This window comes from Dromiciops gliroides, chromosome 3, assembly GCF_019393635.1.
Source record: "Dromiciops gliroides isolate mDroGli1 chromosome 3, mDroGli1.pri, whole genome shotgun sequence".
Lineage (NCBI taxonomy): Eukaryota > Metazoa > Chordata > Mammalia > Microbiotheria > Microbiotheriidae > Dromiciops > Dromiciops gliroides.
This window is the reverse complement of record NC_057863.1, coordinates 402,466,037-402,493,525: the sequence shown is the minus strand read 5'-3', so window position 1 is coordinate 402,493,525 and position 27,489 is coordinate 402,466,037. Positions and strand designations below refer to the sequence as shown.

The 27,489-nt window shown below is 38.7% G+C and overlaps 1 long non-coding RNA gene across 1 annotated transcript in view; it reads right to left on the bottom strand.

Moving 5' to 3' along the window:
* Nucleotides 1–21,541: 21,541 nt before the first annotated feature.
* The window catches only part of LOC122746512, a 30,272-nt gene continuing 24,324 nt past the window's right edge, over nt 21,542–27,489 (bottom strand). Inside the window, exon 3 of the long non-coding RNA XR_006355547.1 lies at nt 21,542–21,656. This is a non-coding gene — a long non-coding RNA (uncharacterized LOC122746512). The remainder of the gene's footprint in view (nt 21,657–27,489) is intronic.

The following is a 27,489-nucleotide window of genomic DNA, read 5'->3' as shown; positions in this document are numbered from 1 at the left end:
AGTAAGTGTCAAGTGTCCGAGGTCAGATTTGAACTCAAGTCCTCCTGAATCCAGGGCCGGTGCTTTATCCACTGCACCACCTAGCTGCCCCCAGAGTAATTCATTTTAAAGGAAAAATAAACCACATGACTGAAGAAATACTGTAGGCTAGATGGAAAAAGTGTCTGGTGTCCTGGAGCTAGCTAAACCAGAATCCACATTGCAATTCCAGTTTGAAAGATTGCAACACTCCTTCCCTGTTCTTAACCCCTTTCTGTCAACCACCTAAAAGGAACTGTGGTATAATGGAGAATCTTGCATTAGTCATCAGGAAACCCTAGGTTCTAGTGTTGGTCCTGTCACCAACTAAACTATATGATCTAGGGTGAACCATGTAACATTTATTTATTTTTTTTTTTTTGGTGAGGCAATTGGGGTTAAGTGACTTGCCCAGGGTCACACAAAACTAGTAAGTGTTAAGTATCTGAAGCTGGATTTGAACTCAGGTCCTCCTGACTCCAGGGCCGGTGCTCCATCCACTGCACTACCTAGCTGCCCCCATGTAACATTTTTTATTATTGGTTTTTTAATCTGTCCAAAGGGGATCATGCTCCCAGAGTTTTGTTGTAAGGAACAGTTGAGACAAAAAATGTGAATGTGCCTTGAAAAATAGAAAGTGATATATCATGAGTATTATATTTCTTGCCTTCTCAATGGGTGGGGGAAGAGTAGAGGGAAGGAGAGAATTTAGAACTGAAAATAAAAATAAAATTAAAAAATAAAGTACAGGGGCAGCTAGATGGCACCGTGGATAGAGCTCTGGCCCTGGATTCAGGAGTACCTGAGTTCAAATAGGCCTCAGACACTTTACACACTTACTAGCTGTGTGACCCTGGGCAAGTCACTTAATCCCAATTGCCTCACCAAAAAAAAAAATAAAGTATAATGTGTTATCCAAATATAATGCAATAATAATATTTGAGGATCAGATAATTCCCATCTTGTGAAAAAGATTAACTAACTTAGCAAGTATTCCCCATTTAATATGCATCAAGCCACACTTAGAAGCCCTTTATAAGGTTTTCTTGTTTGCTTTAAACCTCTGTCAGTGTCCAGTTCAGACCTGTTGGTTGATATACTTGTTGCTCCAAGTGCTCAGAGGACTCCAGAGTAGCATCATGGCTTTAGCTCCAAGGCACTCTCTTAAGACCTTTTCCTGTGTTTCCTGGACCTGGTCTGCTTAACTGACTATGTCAGTATGTCACTTGTTACTTGACATTTCTGCTCTTATTCCATTTATGTTATTATAATCTGATCTCCTGTTCTTTGCTCCTTTACTTAGACATGGTGTGTGCTTCTAGTCTTACCTTCCCCCACACTCCTTCCTAAGTTTCCCCTCCTCACCATGACTCCAAACTGTGGTTAATTTTACCCACAGGGAGACTGACTACCATGTTCTTTGGGGATATCTACTCTGCCTCCACATATTTTGTTGTCCTGTCTATCCCATCAATCAACAAATTCCTATTCGATACCTACTGTGTATCTGGCAGTGCACTATCATGCAGTATAGAGGAAATGAAGAAGACATCCTCAGGGTTTATAGGGTAGATAATTTTAGCTTATATGAAACTGTTATAGAGAAATTCATGCTAGCAACTCACATTTATATAGCATTAAATATAGATTTAAAAAGATTTTTCCCCACTGCAACCACTTTAGGTAATAAAAGCATTCTTGTCCCTATTTTATAGATAAGGAAACTGATATTCAAAGAGATTAGTGTCACACAGGGTCACATGACCAGTAAGTGTCAAAGTCAGGATTCAAACCCCACATTGTTACTGATCCCAATATAGCTTGCCCAGTTGTGTTACTGACTCTGAGTACAAGATGTGTGAGATCAGTGTGAGCTAGACATAGTTTCATGGAGGAGGTAGTATTAAAAGGATTAGCAAGTTTTAATAAAATAGGGATAGGGAGATGATGACTTTGACTGGACAGGAGAGTTTGTTGAAGAGTAGGGAGATCAAGTTCAATAGGTAGGATGGGACTGGCAGGTTTTGCAGTGTTTTATTCTTTTTTCCCTTTTCTGGCCACTTTGCTTCAAGACATTAAAATCATAATCAACTTTCCCTTTTTGTCTCCAGGAGTAATTTTGGATAACTACAACTCTGCACTTTGGAATAATTAGAATGTTACCGCCAAAAGGAGCCTTGGAAAAGTGAAGTCCTAAGATAGGCCTATGTGGCCTTAGGCAAATTTCTTAACCTCCCTGAGTCTCAGTTATATCATGGGCAAAATGAAAGCTTGGAATAGGTGGCCTCAGAAGTTCCTTTTCCCCCTGTAGATCTCTACTTCTATCAGCTTCTTGGATTAGGAGTTCACAAATGTAGATCTGCTGCTCCCTGTCCAATCAATGAATAGGAATTTTTTAAGCATAGACTTGTGTTAGGCACTATGCTAAGCATGGGGGAGAGAGAAAAAGGAAGAAAACAGTTTCTCTCCTCAAGGAGTTCACATTTGGGGAGAAAGCATGTATATACATATATACATACAAGATATATACAGTGACAATGGGAGATAACCCTAATGGAAAGGCACCAGCAGTTGGAATGACTGGGAAAGGCCTCTTGGAGAAGATGGAATTTGACCTGCATTTTGAGGAGATCCAGGGAAGCCAGGAAGTGTAGATAAGAAGGGAGAGAATTTCAGGCATGGGAGAAAGACAATTAAAAGGCACTTAATTGGGAAATGGATCATCATGTTTGAGTAAGAGTACTCAGGGTTGTATTCACCATAAGTAGAAAGTAGATGAAGAAGAAATAGGTGAAGGAAACATATTAGAACTAAGACCATTAATGTCCATGCTCAGCCCATTTTATTTACACCAGTCTCCTTTCTGATGCAAGATGGGATAATTTTCAGTGTATTGTAAATCTAAGATATCTAATTGGATTTTTATGGCTATAAGAATATACATCTAATATGACCATGGATAGAATGTTGGACTTGGATTCAAGAAGACTCCTGCCTATGATATTTATTAATTATATAACTATATTACAACCTCTTTGGGCTCACACATCTTTCAAATACCATGCCATTGATGGATTGAGATCTATCTAATGGAGGGAGTTCTCATAAAAACAAGATCCTAGGTCCTTTATATTTTGACATAAATATAATGATTCTTCAAATAATAAAGAGGCCCTACCCCTGTAATGACATAGTTCATTGTCAAAAACACCTTTACCAGAGGCAGAAAAAGTACAGGAGGCTTAGTAAGAAAGGTTCTAGGACAAAGATTCTCTCTCCACTGAACTTTAATGGGTCATTCTCTCTATCCTCCCTTGGTGAATTGGGTTGAAGGTCTGGAATATTATTGGCCCATTTGTAGGTTGCTTCAACTTCTATCAGGATATTAGGATCTTTTCCCATCTAATGACATAGAGGTCACTCAAGACTGTGACCTCCCCTACTATCAGGTGACTGGGTCATATGAGCACTGAAAGGCTAACTGGGCCAGGCACTTAGTATACCCAGGACTGGTATAATTTAGCACTTCAAGATTTGCAAAACATTATAAATGCTACTTCATCTAATCCTTACAACAACTCTATGGGGTAGGTATTATTATTATCTTCATTTTACAGATGAGGTAACTGAGACTGAAAGTTTAAATGACTTGCTCAGGATCATACAACTATTGGCTGAGGCAGAATTTGAACATAGGTCTTTCTAACTCCAAGTTCAACTATCTATCTACTATATTATCTATTTGTCTGATGTGTATCTGAGTTGTTCATCCTTTGTTTTTGAAGAGGACCAATGGCATAATAGTGTGATGTCTTGATTTGTGTGTGAATTGGATTTAAGTGATGCAGAGTTGTGCAAAGTTGTCAACTTTACACTCTCTTCTAGAGTCATTGAAGTATAGTGACAAGACAAAAGTCAGGATGACTTTCAATGGCCTAGGATGCTGTACAATGACATTGGTCTTTGAGGATAAATTGAGCGGGTAGCCCAGAACAATGCTTCATGAAGCTATATAGCTATGAAGCTTCTAATTGTATACACCATTTGATTCAAGCTTAATATTTGCCTTTTAAGGTTCCTTATGGAACTTATTGCAATGAAGGGATGAGCCCTCTTCCTAACTGAATATTCATGGTAAGTCAGATGATCCACAAACCAATCAAAACTTGCCTTACCTGATTCGGTCAAATGTCTAGTGCTGTATGCCAAAACCTTGACTATGGTTGATAAAGAGTTAGAGAATTCCACCTTTTACAAAATGCAGTACTGAACCGCTTGTGTGTGAGTTGCATCAGATTGGCACATTGGGTGTATTGAGGGCTAGATATAATAATGGATTTGAGGAGGAAAGATGTTTGCTCCTGACGCTGTGGAGCCTTTCTGTGGTTTTCAATTACCTACAATAGGCAGCTAAGACCCAGAAGAGCCTTCAGGATCCTTAAAGGGTAAAGCTTTAATGTGTGAATACTTCTCTGTCAAGGGCATTTCATGGTATGTCTCTCCCATATCACACAGATACTCAGTAAATTAACCAGATGTATTTGTATTTGCCATTTCCTAAGGCACCTTACCTTGTGGGCCAACCAGGGGTATAGTGAAGCTCAAATGAGATAATGCCTTTAAAGTACTTTGTAAACCTTAAAGTACTATGTAAATGCCTACTATTGTTGTTTTTATTATCATTGTCATCATTATCCTTCTCTAGGCAGGCTTATCCTATCCCTCCTGCAGTTGGATGAGGCCTTCATTCTGTGAGTCTTCTGCTGCCCTCCCAGAGAGAGCAATGCTGAACCTTCTCTAGGTGCTTTACTGACCTTTACTGACTCATCACAGTCAAGAGACCAGAACTTCTCTCATCCCTTTCTATACCTATGGAAACTTTGTTAAAAGAGAATTTCATTTCTAGAGTATTTGTTAATTGAGACATCCTTTTATTGAATTTCAAGCTCTTTCTCTGGGGTAAGGGAAGGGATGACTTTCAATTTCTTATAGATTTGGAATTACATAAATTTATCCAGGGATATAGAACTTGGCCCCAAAAGAACACACATATGAAGGAAAAAAGAAGTGACTCATAAAATAATAAAGAATAAAAAGTATGAACTTGAGGTCACTTTGGGAAAGATTAGGGAGAAGATTTTTTTTTTTTTTAGTAACAAAGACATCCCAGGAGTGGAAAAATTTGTTAGATGAATGGTGAGGTCATGATTTGTAATTAAGGCAGGACATGGTAAGAACAAAAATCTAGTAGGCTATTATTGAATAGTAGAGGGTCTCTGGCCTAGGCCTGGTGTGAAGAATAGTGTCATCTTCTGGACCAAGATAGGGTTACTGCTCTTTAAGTTTTTGTGGAGAACATTTCATAGGTTGTGTTAAGCAGCCAACTGAGACTTAGGAGATCCTATTAGTGTACCTGAAGTTCTAGTGACCTCTGCAAAGCCTGGGGACCAAACAAAGGGGAAATCTTCCAAAGTGTTTATGTAGGGAGAGGTGTCTGAAAAATTTAGTGTGTATATAGCTGGAATTTAACCTCAGATAACTGGAAGTAGTTTTCTCTTTTAAAGGTTTTAGACTGCAGTACTCAGACAGGAACAGAAAATTACAGAAAGTTACAGGGAAACTAACCTGAGGCTTTTTGGTAAAGAACTTACCTGATTCCAAGCTTGGGGGGAAAATGGCCAAAAAGCGATCCCTCAGACAATGTAGTCCTTCCAAGTAGATGCAACTTACATAGTGTGTATTCTAAGGGTCTGAATATTCAACCAACTCTGAATTCCTTTTACTGTATTATCTAGTTCACATCCATTTGTCTGTTAGCAAGTTGGATTTATACTAGGGCTGTAAGGATGGTTTAACTTTGGGCAAACAATGAATATACTCACATTAAAAAGAAAAATAACTAAAATTGTATTATCATAAAAATAGATTAAAAGGCCTTTGACAAAACAGGATACTCATTTATGATAAAAATCCCCAAAATAATAGGAATATAAAATCATTTAAAAATACAGCATCATACCTCTATACATCTATCTATAGCTTAACAATCTATATATAACTAAAACCAAAAGCTAGCATTATTTGCAATGGAGAAACACTAGAAGCTTTCCCAATAAAAACAAGGATAATTTAGGATATACCATCTCCCCACTATTCAACATAGTTTTAGAAAAATGCTAGTAGAAGCAATAAGAGAAAGAAATGAAAGATATACATATCATCAAATAAGATATTAAATTATCCCTATTTGTAAGCAACATAATAGTTTTCTTTGAAAAAACAAACAAACCTAGAATCAGCAAAGAAACTAATTGAGATAATCATAGCTTTGGTAAACTATCAGGGCACAAAAATAAATCTTCAAAAAGCAGGAAGAAATGATAAATAAACACCATTTAAATTAACTACAAAATGTGTAAAATACCTGGAAGTCAACCTATGAGGAATTCATTGAAAGCATCTGTAAGTACATTTACAAAACATGCTTTACATAAAAAGCTAAAGATAAATAATTAGAAGGAAATTCATCATTCCTGACTGGACCATGTCAATAAAATAAATAAAAAGATGATACTACCTAAACTCATTTATAGACTTTGTACTATACTAATCAAACCACCAGAAGGTTACTTTAGAGAGCAAGGCAAAAGAACAAGAAAAAATTATGTGGAAAAACTAAAAGTCTAAAATCTTAAGAGAAATAAAATGGAAAAATACAAGGAATGAAGGGAATAACAGCATATCCTAGACATCAGATCATACCATAGACTGGTCATTATCAAAACTATTTGGTGACAGTTAATAAATAGGAAATTATATCAGTGGAATAGATTTAGGGGTAGCTAGGTGGCACAGTGGATAGAGCACCGACCCTGGAGTCAGGAGTACCTGAGTTCAAATCTGGCCTCAGAAACTTAACACTTAATAGCTGTGTGACCCTGGGCAAGTCACTTAACCCCAATTGCCTCACTAAAAAAAAAAAAAACAAGAAAAAAATGTGGAATAGATTTAGACAAAAAGAATCATAAATTAATTTAATAGCAGTGTTTGATAATCCTAAGAACAAAGCTGTTTGGAAAAAATATCCCCTATTTGGCAAGAACTAATGGAAAAAATGGAAAATAGTTTGATAAAAAAAAAAAAACCACCAAAAAACAAAAACAACAAAGGGTTAATATGATAATTTTATATCACACACAACTTTAAATACATGACCTGAATATAAAAGTGAAGATAATTTAAAAATTTGGAAGAAGATGGAAAGAGGTAACTTTCGCGACTGTGGCTAATCATCTGAATTATTAACCAAAGTATAAAGAAGATTATGAAAGATAAAATGGAAAATGTTGATAAGAAAATCAACTCTACAGGCCTAAACTAAGCTGGGGTACAGGGGGAATATGTCAGTAATAGACAACTTTCAAGATTGCTCAAAAAGTCTTTGAAGCTAAATCTATACATAGCCTACAGGTAATTGGAGGGGAAAATAAATATAGATGAGACACTATTCTGCTCTCAGGGGACTTAGAGGCTACCAGGAATAACTCTGCGTAGTATAGGTTACCAAATTGTAAAGCATTGTGTAGTACAATATAGTATTGTATAGCATGGATGGTATATTACAAAGCTTCTTAAACTGTGGATTTGTTGTGTAACTGAATGTGGGGGTCACCAAAAATTTGGCAGTAAATGTTTGATTTGTATACCTATTTTATATACCTATGTACCTGGGATCATGTAAAAATTTCTTGGACAAAAAGGGGTCACAAGTGGAAAAAGTTTAAGTCCTGGTGTAGTATAGTTTGGTATAATATAGCTCTCAGAAATAAAGGACTATAGCTATTCACAGAGAAATGGGAATAGGAGGACCTGGGAACTAAATTTTGCTTTTATTAGCTATGTGACCATAGGAAAAGGTTAGATTAGATCTGTCCTAATCTAAATTCTGTGATCCAATGACATGTGCCAAATACTTTAGTAACCTACCAGTGTCTGAGTTGAAAGGCAGTGCTGTTTACAACTGGTTTAGGGAAAACTTGGTAGAGATAATTATTGGTAATTGGGCCATTAGCATTGCTCTGCATTAAGTAATGGGTGGCAAGTTGTTGGCAAAATCACTTGTAGAGCAGGTTCATGACTTGAAGCAGTAGTCCAGGTACTTTAAAAAAAAGGAAAAAAAAGAAAACTGGGATGCGTTTTCCAAATCTGGGCACAAAGAAAATGTTCCTACTTTGTTTCTCTGCTGCCAGTCTCTGGCTTCTGAGAGACATCCTGCATTTCAGACCACATTATATATCCTAAAATGTCACTTTGATCATAACACACCTTTACTCATAAACCTTTAATGCTTTTAAATTGCCAAAAGGAAAAGGGCAAATTCTGGCCACAGCTTATCCCCCTAGTCATACTTTCCTCTATTCCCCTTCATAAACATTATACTGTAACCATGTTCATCCACTCCCTGCCCCTTGTGTTTTGCATGCCACCCCTGCCCAATATCCTCCTTACTCGGCCTATTCAAATCCTACTCATTCCAGGCCAAACCCAAGTGCCACTTCCTCCTTGAAGTCTATCCTGATCAATCAAGCTCACAAGTGGCCTCAGCTTCCTCTTAACTTCTCAAGTGTCTGTGTCTGTTATTTAGCATGATAGAAGAGTGCTGGATTTGGAGTGCACTGAAGTGCACTTAAAGTCATAGGATTTTAGCTTGGATGAGGCACAATAGATAGAATGCTGGGCCTGGAGTCAGGAAGAGCTGAGTTCAAATCCAGCCTCAGACACTTATTAGCTGTGTGACTCTGGGAAAGTCACTTAACCTCTGTTGCCTCAGTTTCTTCTGTGGATATAATTATAGTACCAGAGTTGTTGTGAGGATAAAGTGAGAAAATTAGTTATAAAGCACTTAATACAGAGCCTAGCATAAAGTAAGTGCTATATAAATGTCAACTCTTATTATTATCATTATTTCTTCTTCTTGTATGGTCTGTGAGAAAATAATTATTAATAATCAATTTCTTGGGGGACCCTGAGATCTTTCTTTTTTAGTTCTTCCTCCTCTCGCCCCACCTCCAGAAAGTCCAGTGTCCTTGAGAGACTTCATCAAATCTTATCTAGGTCAAACTCAAGATAGCCCAGGGATTTACTGATGAGATCAAACCATGCCTAGATGAATGGACCTTGCCCTAATCAGCTTGAGTGAGGATCTTGCATTCTTTTCTCTGATGTCAACTTTGGACTTCATTTTAATATAGCCTACCTCCAATCATGCCAACCAATAGATTCAAGGGATATGAATCAATTGGCATTTATTGATGTATAATGACCTGCTTCTATCAAAAAAGTCTAAAAACTCTTAGAATACACCACATAGACTTTTTAGGGGCTTTTCTCCTGCTTGTGCTAACTGGCATGCTGAAGCTCTCTCTCTGACTCCTTTACCATGTAGTCTGGGACCATGAGAAATTAGGGAGATATGTGGTCAATCTGTTATTGGTATAATAATATTGATAAGTTAATATAAGCTTCTTCAAAACTTGTGTCTCTAGTAATTATTTCAATGTCACAAGCCTTAGGCAAATTAGTTAAGATCCATGGGCTACTGTTTCCTCATCTATAAAATGATCATTGGATGGCTTCTGAATCCCCTCCCAATTCCTATGTATTGTCACACAGGTTCCGGTACCTATCCTATGTACTGTTAGTCAATTTTTCATCTATGAAGTTCCTATCTCCCCAGGTAAGGCAGAGGTTCTTGGAAAACAGGGATTGTATTCAATATATCAAAAAGTATAGAGATTTGGGGCAGCTAGGTGGCACAGTGAATAAAGCACCGGCCCTGGATTCAGGAGGACCTGAGTTCAAATCTGCCCTCAGACACTTGATACTCACTAGCTGTGTGACCCTGAGCAAGTACCTTAACCCTCGTTGCCCTGAAAAGAAAAAGAATATAAAAAGCATAGGGATTTGCACATAGTAGGTACTCATTACCTATCCATTGATTGATTATAGCTGGGTCATCAAACCTGGATGCCCCATACCCATCCTGCCTACTGCTTCCCTTCAACCGGCAGAGCTGACCAGAGGGTTTTTATTATTACAGTTTTGCTAAGTCTATGGAGCAATAAATTTATTTTAAGGCAATGATCTTGCTCTTTTCCTCTTGTTCCCATAAATTATGGCACAACAAGCCCTGCACAAATAGTTTGGTTTGATATCGCCCATTAATCTTTGCTATAATTTGTAAGCGGACTTCAGTGGAATGAACTTGGTTTTAATTAAATTTTGAAGTTTCCCAGTATTTCATAACTCTTCCTTACATTGCACTATAAAAGGAGGAGTTCATATAATTTCATGGGGAGCAATTCCCTTTACTACATATATGCAAAATATACCTCTTCTCTTAGAATTCTTGTCCTACCCCATTTTATTTCCCTTACAGTGAAACTTTTCTCTGCACTATAAAAAAGAACTGAGAAGGACTTTAAAACTTCAGGCATGGGTGATAGAAATAAGAAATTCATTATTAGGCACAGCAGTATAGTGGAAAGTGCCCTATAGTAGAAATAGAGAAACCTGGGTTTTAGTCTTAGGTCTGCTACAAAATTTGTGCTCTATTCATTACTGTGGAAAGAGTATTGGATGGGGAATCAGAGGATGTGGGTTCAAATGCCCAAACTTCCACTATTTCTATGGCTTTGGGCAATGTGTGTAACTGTTCTAATTGTTGGCAAAATGAGGATTTGATCTAAATGATTTTGAATGTTCTTTCTATCTCTAAGCATCTATGAACTTTATCAAAGAGATAGATAAACTTTGATGCAGGTATACCCACCTTAAGGTCAGACTTTCTTAACTTTTTTTTTGTGAGAAGCACCCTTTTAACAGTCTGAAGCTCATGGACCTCTTTTTAGAACAATGTTTTTAAATGTGCAAATTAGAATATGTAGGATTGCAAAGGAAACCAATTTTATTGAGACATAGACATTAAAACAGGTGTTAGAATTCACAAACCTCTGCTCCAGGTAACAAGTATTCCTGAAAAGTTGCTTAGAAATTAAAATTTTCAACGATATTGGTTTAAAAACAGTTTTGAGGGAGAACTCTTGGATTAAAGAGAATCTTGTAAGGCACTGAAAAAAACTTTGACAATTCAAATCTTTCATTTAGGAAAATTACATATTTGTACATAAACTTAAATTGTGGCTATTAGTTTCAGTCAGCTGAGCTCTTGGTTTTGGTGTGGAATGCCATATATTTGGTCATTACCTTCACAGAGAGACAGGATACAGTATTTATGGGTTATAGACAGGTTTAAAAATTTTACCACTTCTTCTTATTGTTCCTTAGAAATTTTGAACCTTCATTAATATATCTGCCAATTATCACAGATAAATCCTCAAATATCATGGGAGCCAGAATTTTCTGGCACTAAATACATGCATGCATATTAATAAACTGGCTTTTTTATTATTCCCCATGCAGTACATTTCATCTCATATCTCCATGTCATGGGGGGGAAATAGGTGGTGGGGGTCCTTAGGTATTCCTTTTTAAAGAATTGCAACTTTCACACACAATCCAATTAGAATTAAATGGTCTTTTATTTGGGCACTGGAGAAAGTGACAAAAAGGAAGGTCAAAGTCTTCACCTTGAAGGGAGGAGATAACTTAAAGACATCTTTCTCTGAGACATCCTCCTCCTAGACTGGAAGAGAGGCTAAAGCCTTTATAGAGGACAGATTGGGTGGGGTGGGGGGTATGGGGAATGGATGACATGACCACCTGACTATGGAAAGTTACCTTTGCAGGTGGGGAAACCTTGAATGAGGGGTGGTGGTCCTGACTTCTAAAGATATCTCTATCTCCTGGCACCCATTCAGGCAGCAGCCACCCCTAACAGGTTTATCTCCCTTACTTCTTTTTCTTTATCTCCCCCTCACATTCATTTAGAATTTTATTTTTTCCCAAGATACATGTAAAAACAATTTTTAATGTCAATTTTTAAAACTTTGTGTTTCAAATTCTCTTCCTCCCTTCCTCCTCACTCCCTTAAGAACACAAGCAATTTAATATAACTTATGCATGTATATTCATGCAAAAACATTTCTAGAATAGTCAGGTTGTGAAAGAAAATAGACAAAAAATCCAAGAAAAAGGAACTAAAAAAATTATGACATAGCTTTTTCTTATTTCTTTTATGTGAGATACTTTACCCCATTCCACCTTTGCCTTTCCCTTTCTCTCAGTGCATTCCTCTAACCCATTAAGTTGTTGTTGTTGTTTTCAGGGAAGTGAGGGTTAAGTGACTTGCCCAGGGTCACAGAGCTAGTAAGTTTCAAGTGTCTGAGGCTGTATTTGAACTCAGGTCCTCCTGAATCCAGGGCCAGTGCTTTATCCACTTCACCACCTAGCTGGTCCCTTAAGTTTATTTTTTTAAAGATATCATCCCTTCATATTCAACTCATACCTGTGCCTTCTGTCTAAATATACTCCAGCTCCCCTAATAATGAGAAAGTTCGTATGAGTTACAAGTATCATCTATCCATGTAGGAATGTAAACAGTTTAACATTTTAATATCCCTTATGATTTCTTTTTCCTGTTTACCTTTTATGGTTCTCTAAGGTCTTATATTTGAAAGTCAAATTTTCTATTCAGCTTAGGTCTTTTCATCAAGAATGCCCCAAAGTCCTTTCTTTCAAGGAATTCCCATTTCCCCCCGCTGAAGGATTATACTCAGTTTTGCTGGGTATGTGATTCTTGGTTATAATCCCAGTTTCTTTGCCCTCCAGGATATCATATTCTAAGCTCTCCAGTACTTTAATGTAGAAGCTCCTAGATCTTGCATAATCCTGATTGTGGCTCCACAATACTTGAATTGTTTCTTTCTGGCTGTTGGCAATATTTTCTCCTTGACCTGAGAGATCTAGAATTTCACTATAATATTCCTGGGAGTTTTCATTTTAGGATCTCTTTCAGGAGGGGATCAGTGGATTCTTTCAATGTCTATTTTACCTTCTTCTTCTAGAATATCAGGGCAATTTCCCTGACAATTTCTTGGAAGATGAAGTATAGGCTCTTTTTTTTTTTTTTATCATGGCTTTCAGATAGTCCAATAATTTTCAATTTATCTCTCCTGGATCTATTTTTCAAGTTAGTTATTTTTCCAATGAGATATTTCACATTGCCTTGGTTTTTTTTTATTCTTTTGGTTTTGCTTTATTGTTTTTTTATTTCTCATAAATGCGTTAGCTTCCATTTGCTCAATTCCAATTTTTAAGGAGTTATTTTCTTCAGAGAGCTTTTGTACCTCCTTTTCCATTTGGCCAATTTGACTTTTCAAGGTATTCTTTTCCTCATTGGCTTTTTGTACTGTTATGTTTAAAATCTATATTGTATGATCACCTTAAATTAGAAGCTTCAGCACCAGTCTTTGGGAATTAAACATTTGTTAAAGCATACAGGTATTAACATGGAGTTCAGAAAGTTAAGAAAAGGTCTATCTAGTTTAGAGTTCCAGCCTGGTTGGGTTCTTCCTCAAGTCCTCCTCCATGAACCTGCTTTAATCAGGAACTCTCTAGTAAGCTGCTTGTGGAAGCTTTTTATAGGTCTGGAACAGAGGCAGTCATTACACACTGCTTCAAGCTGATTGGTTGGTGTCATCCAAATCCATTGGTTTTGAAGGTGTTCTCAAGTTGAGTTCACAGTCTAGCTTCTGAGAACAATACCTTCTTAAGGGATAGCCAGGTGTGATTACAATTCAATTAACTTGAAGTAGGCTTAATCAGCAGTCAATCACTCTCACTTGATTCAATCAGTATAGATTAATCTCCAGGTGGGTCTTTGAGTATCTGCTAAATCCCATTATTTCATCACAGCACCTTTTACCATTTGGTAAGGTATTACTTTCTTGAATTTTTTTTTGTGTGTGTCTCTACCAAGCTGCTGACTTTTTTTTCCTGTGATATTTTTACGTCACTCTCATTTTTCTTTCCATTTTTCCCTCTACCTCTCTTACTTTATTTTCAAAGTCCTTTTTGAGCACTTCTGTGGTCTCAGACTAAATTATATTTTCCTTGGAAACTTTGGATATAGGAGCTTTGACTTTATTATCTTCTTCTGAGGGTGTATTTTAATCTTCCTTGTCACCATAGAAACTTTATAGGGTCAGAATTTCTGTTTGCTCATTTTCCAAGCCAATTTCATGACTTTTAACTCTTTGTTAAAGTGGACTACTGCTTCCAGGGTGGAAGGCACACTGTCCCAAGTTTCAGGGGGTTTGAGCAGCTGTTCTCTGAGAAACTTCTAGGAATTTGTAAGTTTTTAGTTCTTCCAAGATGGTGTGATTTAAGGAGAGGTATGTTTACTACTGTCCTGGCCTGTGGTCTGGTCTGCAAGCAACCACAGACCTGCTTTTCTGCCCTGGTACTATGAACATAGTCTTGCTTCACTGTGGCTACAAGCTCTTGTGTGCTTGTGCTCCTCCCATCTGGGACCTCCACCCCCGACTGTGACCTGGATCTGAGTATGGGCAAAACAACAGAGTCCTGCCTCAGTGCTAGCAGAGACCCCTATAATCTCCTTCTGGCCAATTATTCAACCCATTTACCATCTGTGGGCTGAGTTCCAGAAGAAGTTACTGCTGCAGCTGGTTCAGAAGCTCCCAAGGTCTGCTCCTGGTTTGCTGGGTCTGAGTCTGGGCCTGTGCTAGAGTTAAATCTTTGCTGGTGTGACCTGTGCTCCACTCTCACCCCAGTAAAATAGACTTTTCCTGCTGTTCTTCTAAGTTGTCTTTGGCTGGCAAATGATTTCACCCTGTCCTTTTGTGAGTTCTGCTGTTCCAGGAATTGTCCTATGGCATTATTTGAAGGTATTTGGGGGAGTCTTGGGGAGATCTCAGGTGAGTCACTGTCTTTCCCTGCCATCTTGGCTTCACCCCCTCACCCCCAATCCCCCTCACTTCTCAGGTGTGTTCGTCCTTTAGTTTAGCTTCTCAAGTAGAAAACCTCTGAGTTAGGCCAGACTCATCCATGACTGCATAGACTGTGTCTCATGTCTTGAATCACCTTGATTATCATCAACTAGCATTTCTTTATTGTCATGACTTAGCATTACTGTATCTACTATGTACCAGGCAATATGGTAAGTGCTTAGCATAGTGCCTAGCCATAGTAGGTGCTTGATAAATGTTTACTGAGTGAGTGAATGTTAAGGATACAAAGAAAGACAAAAATTTAGTTCCTGTTACCAAGGATCAGTCTCATGGAAGTGATAACTTGTAAACAATTATGTACATTTAAGATACATGCATGAAAGAGAGATGGCTCAGTGGATAAAGTGCTGGACCTAGAATCAGAAAGAGAAGTTGAAATCCATCTTTAGACACTTACTAGGTATATAACCCTGGGAAAATCACTTAACCTCTATTTGCCTTTAACCATTGGAGGATGAAATGGCAAACCTGTCCTGTATCTTTGCCAAGGAAACCCCATGGATGGTATTGGTGTGCTATGGCTCAAAGGGTCATGAAGAGTTGGATACATTTGATTGAACAATAAGATACATAGAGTATATACTCAGGAGGTGAAGTAACCTCAGAGGCAAATCACCAACAATGAGGGATAGTTGGTAAAAGTCTCTCAAAGAAGTAGGATTTGATTTAAGGCTGGAGAGTCTGAGAAGCCAAAGAATCTAGGAGGTAGAGGTAAGGAAGGAAAGCATTCCAGGTATGGGTGGAAGAGGGACAGACAACTAATGAAAAGGCATGAAGTCAGGAGATGACTGTCACAGGTGAGAAATAGCAAGAAGGCTGGTATCACTGGATTGAAAACCTGGAAGGGAATAAAGGAAAGGTAGGAAAGGATCTTATAATGAAAGGCTTTTCCTCCTTATCCTCTCCTTTTGTCGTCTTTACCTTCTTTCTAGATTCCATTCAATTGTGGCTTCTTATGATATAGGAGGTGAAAAAAGGGTTAACAGAAAAACCCAAGACCCAAGCTCTAATTCAGATATTAGCTCTATAAAGGGAACCAGATCCCAGCTAATGGATATCTTACAAGTCAGGATGCTAGGTGCTCCTACCCACATAAATCAGTTCCCATAACAGGAGCTGGGCCATGGAGACCTGAAGACAGTAAAGGACTTAACAAACTATAGAAACTTAGACGAGAAATAAAAGAAAAATCATTATGTTTTGAAACTAGCCATGGGAATCAGAAAGAGCTGTGCAGAAAAGGCCAAATTTGTCCCTAGATTCACCTTATGACACATAAACCCCAAAAACATACCTCCACTGAAAAAGGTACCTGCCTTGAGGGTTGGTTTAGGACCCCAGGACCTCCAAATTAGGATAATCCCTCCCCTGTACTTTCCAAAGGTGGAGAACATTATAATGAGTAGGACAGGCCCTCCCTAGTACCTCTCCAAGGTGGAGATTATTATGAGACTGATAAATCAATTTATCTATACTATAAATATAACTGTCTTTTCTTTTTCACTATTCGAGAGATACCTTTCCAATATTCTGGTTCTCTCCATGTGGTCACTCACAGTCTTGCAATAAAACTTGGGAAACTGAGTCACTGAGTCTTATAATTCTTTTGGGATGACTCACAATCAATTTGACCCCTAATTTCAGCCCACATCACTTACATGAAACTTTTCCTGATCATCCCGTCATTAGAGCTTTCTCCACTAGTAACTTTTTATATTTTGTATATATTCATCTGTGAAGATGTAGAATATAAGCTCCTTGTGGTTCAGACAATAAGTGTTGAAAAGAGAGAGATTGACTAATTAATATGTCTTTATTCAGCATTGACTGTTTACATAGCTTCTGGTTTACCGCACTAATCTGCATTCACATTAGCTAGAGGGGACCCCAAGAGCAGCGGCTACTTTTCTCCTCAGGGTTTTAGAGGTTACCGGAGAACTTGTGGTTCCTGATACTATCAGTCGCTCACGAGGCCCCATTGGATGCACTCCTCTCACAAAATCATTTAACCAATTAACATCTCCCCATTATCAATTAACTAAGTAACATTTGTTGACTTTGACTAAAGGATTTTTACCGAGAAGATATAACATTATCTCTTCTTATCTATATATTCATCAGTCCAGGAGAGAATGGACTCAAAGTGGTTGCTACAAAATATTTCCTCTTGCTCCAACCTGGAGACTGGGGAAAGGATTACTTCCTGGAGTTTATTGTCTTTTTGTCACTTCAATGAGCTCTAAGAAAAAAAAAAAATGGAGCTACTTGACTATGCCTTTAAACCCCAATTATTCTTGCTTTCAAGGAAGAGTCAATAATAGCCCCAGACCAAGTCTCTGTGGCTCATTGTTTAGGTTTTAAGTGGTTGAGAATGAGTGTAAATAGTAATTGTTTTCTGTTCTGGCCAGAAACTCTGAGGTTCTTCCCCTCCCATACTGATATTTTTTGAGATGGTAAACTAGGCCATATTTTATCTCAATTTTTACCTAGCCTTTAGTCATTGAATGGACATTGCCTCAGACAAACTGAGGCCCGGGGAAAGACATTAATTTAGAAAGGCCAAGGCCGTCCACTGCATCCTGGACCATTACCAATCTTCTTGACTTGTGTCTTGCCACTGGACTTTGATGACTCTTGAGGAGAGAGTGAGGCTGATGATTTTGTAAAGCTCTGTCTCAAATCTAACTCAAGCAAAGTAATTGCAGGGAAATGAGGGTTAAGTTACTTGCCCAGGGTCACACAGCTATTAAGTGTCAAGTGTCTGAGGCCGAATTTGAACTCAGGTCCTCCTTAATCCAGGGCCGACGTTTTATCCACTGTGCCACCTACTTGCCCCACTCTCATGATTTCTTGAGACATAAAGGACAGGAGCAGCTATGTGGTGCAGTGGATAAAGCACCAGGCCTGGATTCAGAAGGACCTGAGTTCAAATCCAGCCTCAGACACTTTACACTTAATAGCTCTGTGACCCTTGGTAAGTCACTTAACCCTCACTGCCCCTCAAAAAAAAAAAAAAAAGAGAGACAAAAAGGACAAAGAACAACAAGTTGGAGTCCCCACTAAGTTCACTTCTGGGTATGGAATTTCCAATACATGAGTTCCTCGCTTTTTAAACTGGGCTGCTTCCTTATTGGGGTTGGTTAAGAAACTCACCCTTCTAGGTGTTAAGGGCTAAAATTCTAGCTAAACTGTCTAAAATATGTAATGAGTGGTCGCCAATAAATTATAATCTTTAGCAAGAGTTAGACTTTTAAGCATTTATTAAGGAGAATAAGAATTTGGTAAAGAGAGAGAGAAAAGGCCTAGATTCCTATCTATTAAAGGGAGAGCACATTTCTAGCTCCGCTCTCCACCAGAATCCTCAGGAAAGAGCCCCAGACAGAGCCCCCGTCTCTTCCTTCTTCCTCCCACTAGCCCACATCACTTCCTGATGCCAAAGAAAAAACTCCTGGTCTTGCCCTCAAAGACCTTCGCTTCATGGGTGGAACTCTTCTACAGTAAGTCTCCAGCAGGTGGCGTCATTCCAATCTTTACATAGGCTATTGCATAATCTCTTCACCAGACACATGTACTGCTGCTATTAGTCTTGTGACTCCTCTTGTTAGTACCTCACAGGTCTCTTTCATGGATCTCCTACTCTCATTGGCTGCCTAGATATTCTGCTCTTTTGGTCTCACTAGTGGTCTTTACGAAACTAGCTCAGGATACTCATTCATCTAAGATCAAGAAAGAAGAAAAACACCTAAGGTACCATGAATTCATGGAAATGTAGCAGCTGAGGAGATGAGGCAGCCAAAGAAGCTGTCCTTTTCCTCTGCTTGCAGGCTTATAACAATTCTTCCTCCTCAAAAGTTATCAGGAAAGAAAGCTGAAGACTGTACCCTTTGTATGCACACCCGGTTTTGGCTGAGCAGTCACTTACAAAGCTTTTTGTCACCATTCAGGGAGTCAAGGTGATATGGGCTGCGTGAGTCATCCCAAAAGAATCATAAGACTCAGTGACTCAGTTTCCCAAGTTTTATTGCAATACTGTGGGTGACCACAGGGAGAGAACCAGAATAATGAAGAGGTATCTGTCGAATAATGAAAGAAAAGACAGTTATATTTATAGTATGGATAAATTGAGTATCAGTCTCATTATAATAATCTCCAACTTGGGGAGGTACAGGGGAGGGTTTATCCTAATTTGGAGTTCCTGGGGTCCTAAGCCAACCCCTGAGGTGGGTACCTTTTTCAGTGGAGGTGTGTTTTGGGGGTTTACATATCATAAGGTGAATCTGGGAACAAATTTGGCCTTTTTTGCATGTCTCTGGTTCCTATAGCTAGTTTCAAAACATCTTCATTTTTCATTTATTTCTAGTCTAAGTTTCTATAGCCTGTCTTTTCCTTTATTGTTATAGTTTCAGGTCTTCATGGTCTCTTTCCCTCTGTTCCCATTATGGGCACTGATTTCTGTCGTTACAAGAACCTAGCATTCTGACTTGTAAGTTATCCATTAACTGGGGTCTAACTCCCTTTTGGAGCTCATATCTGAATTAAAGCTTGGGCCTTAGGTTTTTTGCCTCCTACATCAAAGGGGACACAGTCAGAAGATATGTATACAAGTTCTAAAATGGGAAGTATCACGAGGGAAATGGTTAGTGTGGGGGTCCTTAGGAATTCGTCGTTAAAGAATTATACCCTCTGGCACACAAGTCCAATTAGAATAAAATAATATTTTATGTAGATGCTAGAGAAAGGAAACCAAGAGAGAAGTCAAACTTCTCTCATGGGGAGATAGTTGCAGAGATGTGGTTCTCTGAGATACCAATCTCCCTGAATGGGAGAAAGGTCATAACTTTTACGGAGAACTAATATTGGAGGGACAGATGGGGTGACCATCCAGCTGTGGAAATTTCCCTTATTGGGGGTGATTACCCGAGGGTGGAACATTCCCCACAGGTGGTGGGCTGGGGGAAGTTGGGCAAGAGGTGGCTCAGATCTCTTGAGTCATCTCCACCCACCTGGAACCACTCAGTCAACAGCCCTGCCTAAGAGGCTCTCTTGCTTCAAGGTCTGTCTGTCTTCTTAAGGAGAAAATGCATGTCAGCTGGCTAGCTTAAACTTTAATAGTCCTAACCCCATGACAGGAAAAAAGGCCCTTCCGTTGCCTGTATATGAAAGTAGCCTCCTCAGGCCTATCCATGTATTGGAACCAAATAGGTGATATTGTTTGCATGCTCAGGACTGAGCCCTGCTTGGTCAGTTGTCCTATTGCAGCGTTAGCTAAGGGATCAGCTTTATTTCCTTGTTAAAGAGAACTCTTGGGTGAGGAAACTCCATCTACCAATGCAAGACAGTACCTTCTCTGCTTAGATATGCTTAGAGTACCGAAAGGTTGAGTGATATGCTTAGGGTCACACAGCCAGTATGTGTCAGAGGAGGGTTTTGAACCCACCCCACCCCACCATCTTATAATTAAATTAAAAACAAACTCTTTTTTGGAAGGGGGGAGAACCAGCAGCTATGAGAGGACAGAATATGACTCATACAGATAGAAAGGGGTATTTGAACTAAACTTTGAAAAAACAACAACACAAAACTTGATTCTAAAAAGGAGAGGTGAAGAGGGAGAACATTTCAGGCATGGGGGAGAGCCTGTATAAAGGAGAAACATGTTCCAAAGGAGCCTAAAGTCTTGTTTAGGAGACTAGATCCACTCAGATTTACCTAGTGAGAGATTAGGTTCTAAACTGTCCACTCTTCTAGGAGGACATCACTGGTCAAGGTCATAAGTGAGGGCCTCACCATATTCTAGAAATGACTAGAATTTCAACCTGAAAAAATTTCAGGTGATTATAAAATGTATGAGCAGGGATTGAAGTTTTTCAGTCAGCCCACAAAGAGCCTTAGCTTTATTAACGCTGTAAATTATTATACAGAGCAGGGCTTCCTTTTCATTTTTGAACGGAATTATATGTTTTCATTTCAGCTTGATTATCTCCAGCTTCTTTAGGACTTCTGTCAATTAACAGTCTTTGGAGCTGTGCTTTTAACCAAATTATACTTAATCATACTATCCGTAGCCAGGAGGGAGAATTTGGGGGCTTAGATGCCATCTCAAGTTTTCAGGTAATTAAAAATCCAATATTCTTCCACTCAGGAAAAAAGAAATACATAACCAATAGGGCCACAAAGTCATGATGGCCTAAAAGTAAACATGATTTAAAAGTCTTCTTTCATAAAGAATTAATATTTAATCCTTACTCTTCCTTCCTGATGCGTCAGTGGGGAGACTTTTTTTTTCTCCATCTTGGGTGGAATGTCAAAATTTACATTTAAATGGGGATGTTTTACTGAGTCTCATACACAGCCTGTAGCTATTCAGGGCCCTAATGAGAGTGTTAATTTATATAGTTTTAGATGTGCAGCCTTGATTAGATCTCAGAGAAGGCACAGCCTTGAAATAAGTTTTCAGAGGCAAGTTTTCAAAGCTCTTTAATGGGAATACTTTGAAAGGAAAGCAACTTTTCCTTGGAGACTCCCATCATGTTTTGAGTGACACTTTCTCAGGAATTTGCCAATTATGTGCTTCTTTCTTCTTTGCCTCCTCTGAATGCTGGATAATACTCATTTTCCCTCTTTTCTGTAAAACCAGGGACAACAAAACTGGAAAGAAAAAAAGGGAGTTTTGTAACAACTTTTTTCAATAGAGAAAAAAAAATCATGAACATCATAGATGGCTCTATTATATCCACACCTGCAGATCTAAGGGCCTTCTTTTTTTTTTTTTTTTTTGCAAGGGTAACAACGTTATGTAGAAATTGAATGTTTCTGTAGAGTAGGCAGTGGATGCCACACCATATTGTTCATTTAAGACTATTTTGGAGGACCAGTTTATCAGCCTCCTAAGCCTCATAAAAGCCAAATGCTGCTTTTCTAAAGGGAATATCCACTTTAAGTTAAGGGGGTAAACATTGGTTCATGGTTAAGAGACTTCAGATTAGGAGATAAAGCAGATCAAAAAGGAGGTTGGTTCCCCCCCACCCCCACCTTGCATTGGTTAGGGTGTGTGTGTGTGTGTGTGTGTGTGTGTGTGTGTAGCAGTATCTGGTTTAGGAACCAAATGAAATTGGCTTAAAATTTCCATTTGTTCAGCTGCTTCAGGTGCTAGAAAAGAGGGCCTTGTGTTGCAGGTATGAGTAGGAGTTTTCACCTTGCTACTTTGAGCAAGGTTAAAGGTATTGGAAATGGACGGGGTGGGTAGTTGTATTCATAGGGACTCAGGGACAATGGCTATGTCTGTTCTGCTTTTTCCTCATTGAATCATGTCCTAGATACCAGAATCAAAGGAAAGGTGGTTGGAAAAAAATGCTATGATCTCAGAATAATTGTAGTAGAAGAGTGTTAGGAACTCCAAAGTGAGGGGAGGAAAGAACAGATAGAGGGTGATGTGCTAAGCAACTTGTACCCTTTGTTCTAACCCAGTCATATCTTTTTTAAACCTTCACAGTGTCATTGGGAAAATGATGAAACAACGTACATGAAAGTGCTTTGAACATTATAAAGTGAGGGGTGGTGTGGCGTTTTGGATAAAGTGCTGGACTTTGGAGTCAGGAAGACAATTTCAATTACTGCCTCAGATACTACCTCAGAGTAAGTCATGTAACCTCTTGGGCTCAGTTTACTCATCTGTAAATTGGAGATAATAATAGTACTTACTGTGGGAAAATATGGGACCTCCCTCAAAAGCTGATTGAATATGTCTGGGGAACAATTAATGTCGGGCTCCTTTCCTCCCCCATCTCCAGCAATCATGATCACATGATGAGAGAGACCTAAGGCTGGTCATGTGGGGGAGGAGTTTAGAGGGCTGTCCTGCCTTACCTCTAAGGAAGAAGGGAGGAGTTTAGAGGGCTGCCCCTTTGACTATACTTCATTCTGATTGGCTAGCATTTGGCGCCAGTGTCTTGTTGAGCAAATTGTAATTGAGGAAGAAGGGTTGCACATATTTTGCACATAATTATGTGCATGTTATCTCCCCTGATAGAATAAAAGCCTCTTGTGGATAGAGCTGTCTCATGTTTGTGTTTATGCCCCTGTTGAGTCTGGCCCATGAAATGTTTCTTGATTGAATGATTTATTGTTAATGGGAAGCCCAATTTTCCCCAAATGGAAGGAGGGACTGGAGGATGATAGTAGGTTGAAGCTGTAGTGGAATGGGGAAGCCCAAGATCTTTGGAGATCCTCAGACACTATGGGATCTGAGAGTGCTGATGAGGGCTACCAGCAGCAGCCAGGGTATTGCAAAGGAAAGGTGCTGCTTCCATGAACTGAATATAATTATGCACATTTGGAGCCTTCTCAGGCTTTTGCTGTTGTTCAGTAGGATCTGACTCTTTCTGATCTTGTGAAACATTTCCTTCTCTAGTGGATAAAGGCAAACAGGTTAAATGACTTGGTCAGGGTCACACAGCTAGTAAGTATCTGAAGCCAGATTTGAATTTAAGCACTTCTGACTCCAGGTCCAGTACTCTATCCTGCCTCTTTTTAGTTGCCTCTTTATCAGGCTTACTGACCCATTTAAAGAGTCATTTGCCAGTATAGAACTTTGTTCTTTTGTTAATACTGGGACCAGGTGAATTTTTCCCTTGTTACACTTCCTACCTCTTCTTAATATCATCTGACCTAGTGAATTAGCATCACTTAACCTTAAATCTCTTTTACTTACTATCTATACTTTTACAATGGATTTTGTGTCCAGATAAAGATAAGCTGATTTTTATTACATTTTGAGTGTGTTTGCTTGAAATTAGTGGACAACTCTGGGGAAAGACATAGGGAACTTTTATACAAATGGCCCTAGACTTACTCTTGAAGTTCTATTTTTGATTATTGAAATTTGCTGTCTGTCTGTCTGTCTGTCTCTCTCTGTGTCTCTCCCTCTCTGTCTCTGTCTCTGTCTGTTCTCCAGCCTGCCCTCTTTCCCCTAACCAAAAGGGGCTTTACTACTGCTGTTCCTCTGGTGAGTCATAGATTGAAAGTTTGAAAGAGATCTCAGTAATCCAGTTCCTTTACTTTGCAGATTCAACATCCAGCAAACATTAAATGCCTATTTCTATTTCATGCAAGTCATTGTTCTAGGTGCAAAGGATACAAAGAAAATGACACAAGGGGCAGCTAGGTGGCACAGTGGATAAAACACTGGCCCTGGATTCAGTAGGAGCTGAGTTCAAATGTGACCTGACACACTAGATACTAGCTGTGTGACCCTGGGCAAGTCACTTAACCCTCATTGTCCTGCAAAAACAAAACAAAACAAACAAAACAAAGAAAATGACACAGAATTTGCCTTCAAGGAGTTCAATGCTACTGAATATGATGAAGGTAAAACATATACACAGATGAGTATATAATAGAATTATACAGAAAAGTCTGGGTAGAGATTTGAGGAAAAGTGACATCACTTACCACTTAATGAATTTAATCAACTTTGATTTGTTGATAATGATATGGGTCTGGGGTAACTCTTCTTGAGAAACTTAAAGGACTGACACACCTAAGAAGTAAGGGAGATAAGCCCGTGAGGTGTGGCTTCTGCCTAATTAAAACCTGAGGACAGAGATAAGTCCAGAAGTCAGAACCACCACCTCACTCAAGCTTTCCCCACCCCCAAAAGGGACTTTCCATAGTCAGGTGTGTGGCGTTTAATATTATATGGGGTTGCCCTATTTCTGTCCCAAGTTTTAGGGAAAATTAGCTGGGGTTTCTAATTTATTGCTACTTATAAATTAGAGGCTATAGTACCAGTTTTGGGCATTAAGCATTTATTAAAACATATTAAATATTATTAAAGAGAGAATATGTGACTCTAAAAGTTCAGAAGACCTATGTGCCTAGGATAGAAGAGCAAGGGAAAACAGAATCTCAGGCCAAGAGAGTGCCTGAGAGCTTGTGTGAGCACAAGCTTCCTTTGGGTCTGGAGGAGAGGCAGCCTTTCCACACTGCTCAAAGCTAATTGGCTATCATCATTCAAATCTATTGGTTTACTGGACTTGAGGGTGGTCCATGAGCAGTACGTGCTGAGGTCAGCAAATCCAGTTCCTTTTACCATCAATATGATGATCTCCCAGGAGTATAGGGTCACTTGGCTTTCTAAGGAAGGTGAACAACTTTTGTGCCAATTAGAATTGAGATTGGACTATACTTCCAGCAAGTAGGAATACCCAGTCTCCAAAAAGGAAAAAAAAAATACTCCTTATTTTTCAGATGTTGGGCTAGGCACCAGGCATACAAGCACAGAAATGAGACTGTCCTTGCCTTCCCCTAGGCAAAGATACACATGCAACTTTGAGAGTGCAGCTACCCCTGGGTCCTATATCGCTCCAATTCTGGGATAAATTGAAGCTTTAATGAAACTCAAGGATCAGTCCTCTCTGTTTAGGACTACAGATGAATCTGAGTGGCCTACTGTCACTATTTACATTCTCCTATACTCAGAAATACACAATGTACTTTACTGCTTTACTTATCTAGTGAAGGGAAGTCCCCTAATACTTATGAATATACCAGCCATAACTAAGAATGAAAAGTATGCAGGTCAACTTGTGGCTGTACTTTATGAATTTAGAAGTCACCTTATCAGTTCTCATCAATATATCCTCTGGGTGGAGATGGGGAGTTATGTTTTATTAGCCTGCCACCAACTGGGTTGGGTATGGAGGGATAATGGTAAAATCCAGATTAGATGATATAGGAAAATTTGAGGATGGAGAGAACACTTTCAACTGGGGGCGTCTGAGAAGGCTTTCTGAACTAAGCCTTGAAAAAAGATAAAGATGAGAACCCACAAAATGATATTTGGTATCATTTGGTGATGGCACTTGCCTTTTCTACTTTATGGTGTCAGTCATTTTATATGGATTTATGAAGCATTTACTATGTGCTAAGTTCTAGGGACACTAAGAAAAAAAAAAGGAAAAACATGGTTTCTGCCTTCATGGAGTTCATATTGTTAGGGTCAGGTGAGATGATCATGGGCATAAGGACCTTTTGAAAATTATAAAATGCCATAAAAATGTAAAGTATTATTTTCACTGTTCCTCTAATCTACCAAGTTGATTCCCTCTTCTGGTACTTCACTTATTTCCCCGCCAAAAAAGTCCTCTTTGCTCCTATCAAAATCCTATGCTTTTTTCAAGAGTGACTTAGCCAAGGTCACATAGGCAGCAAGTAGCAGAGTCCAGATTTGAACTTATTATCTCTGAATATATGTTCAGGGATCTTTCCATTTATACTGTACTTGAATGAATGAATGAAGCAGCCCAGCAACCAGTTTGTTAACCAAAAAACAAACAAAAAACCCAAATCAAAAACCCAGACAAAAACCAAGTTTTATATGGTTTTGTGACAGACAAGAAGCTTTAGATAAAGTCCTTGTCCTCAGAGATCTTATAGTCTAAAATAACAATGATGATGATAATTGACATTTATATAGTGCTTTAAAGTTTTCAAAGTAATCTATATACATTATGTGTTTAATTCTCATAGTGACTATATGAGGTAGCTACTGTAGATATTTCCCCATTTTATGGATGAAAAAACTGAGACATAAAGATCTAAAGCCTATGATCACATAACTTTTAAGTGGTGGGGGTAAAATTAAAATCCAGGTCTCCACTGACTCCAAGTAGAATGGATTTCTTACTATATTTAGAAAAGTAAGTGAATTACTAACTACTTAGGCCACATGTAAAATGGGGATAATAATAATACCTGCATCATAATTTTTTTGTGAGAATCACATAGATTCTCACAAATCACAAAAGCCATAGGAGTTCAGTGAGTAAATGAATGAAGTTGGTCTGTCATCCACTGGATTGTTCATTAAAGATTTCCAGTCTGCTCTCTAGACTGAAAAGGGACAGTCCTATTTGACTCAAATTGTTAATGGAATGGGGCAGCAGTGGATAAAGCACCGGCCCTAGATTCAGGAGAACCTGATTTCAAATCCGACCTCAGACACTTAACACTTACTGGCTGTGTGACCCTGGTCAAGTCACTTAACCCTCATTGTCCCACAAACCCCCCCTCCCCCCCAAAAAACCCCACAAACAAACAAAAAACAACAAAAAAATTGTTAATGGAATGCATAAGTGGAGTAGAGAGCTGACACAAAATGATTTGAAGTACAAAAAAGGAGGATGCCCTACTAAAATATCTTTCAGACTACTATCCCATCATAATGCAAATTCCCATTATTAGAAATCAAAGAATTCCTTTTAGTTAAGCCATTCATTACCCCCTTACAGAATAGAAATACTCCAGGGTGGGAGGAGCAGGTAACACTTTTAGCCATAGGTGAGTGATGTTATTTAGAGTTCAAAGGAACCTTAGTGATTACCTAATCTAACCACTAAATTTGTAGATCAAGCTGTGCAGAACATAGCTATATGCTTGATCTAGGGGAATTGTGGGCTCAGGTAGATGTTAAAGGAGAAAT